We start from the raw sequence: 1,032 nt of genomic DNA, 5'->3' as shown, positions 1-1,032 counted from the left end.
GCCCTTTCAAAACATTCCTCCGGCATCCGTACACGTGGTACACCCAATCCATGCAGCAGAAAGAGCGTCTACACAATCCGTTCAAAATGGTCACAACCAGCTACCTTCATATCAAACATCTGTATCGAGCAAGAACAACTTTGAAGGACTCGCATATCCTCTCCTCCTCGCCTCACCTCTCCGTGTATAGCCGTAGCAACCTCAGAGAAAGGAGTCACGACTAAGGCGAAGGAGAGTAAATGCCGACCATATTATGCAGAATTTTAACCACCACTTGGCAATCCGGACCATCAATAACAGCTGCTTCAGATGGCCTAAAAGGATCCACCATCGTTGCCACTTTGACGAGGCAGAGGATGGATTACAATACGGCAAATTGGTGCATTCTCATCAACACCAACTTTCCCCCGACCCGGAAATACTCCACACTGCTTAGTCTCCTCCCCCTCCTCCTCTGCACTCTCATTACATGTTGGTAATCATTGTGCCGCCTTGTAGATCTGTCGAGTAAGGAAGTCCCACCGAGGAAGCTCTGCTCACGCATATCGAGAATCGTGCCTTCGCGTAGGACTAGGGTGCCTCCACTACCTCCACTGTCGCCATCATCGACCTCAGAGGATACGGACACAACCAGCCTTGCAGTTCCGCCTCTGCCTGACGAGGAGGTTGCAGTCTCCTCTGGGATACAGCGTCTCAGCACACCCACTAGTGAGTCTGCCTGTCTTCCTCATTGTCCACCTCAACTCACATTTGAGGAGTTGCATAGCTCTAGCTCATGCGGCATCGCATCATGCTTTTATGCTGCGGTAGTTGATCCGAAATGCCCCACCTGCCTCCCATGCCTGCCTGGACGCTAGTGCCACATTTGAGATGTTTCGACTTGAGTCCCAAGGCTTGGCATTTGTAGCTTGGTTACGTGCTGTGCCAACCTTGATGTAGTATGCAATATATCACAGTAGATTCACTATCCTAACCACATGAACTGGTGAAACAGGGATGCCGTGGTAATTAGCCAGACTGTAGGAACAGTGT

This window comes from Echinococcus granulosus, assembly GCF_000524195.1.
Source record: "Echinococcus granulosus chromosome Unknown EG_S00017, whole genome shotgun sequence".
Classification (NCBI taxonomy): domain Eukaryota; kingdom Metazoa; phylum Platyhelminthes; class Cestoda; order Cyclophyllidea; family Taeniidae; genus Echinococcus; species Echinococcus granulosus.
Note: the sequence above shows the minus strand (reverse complement) of the source record.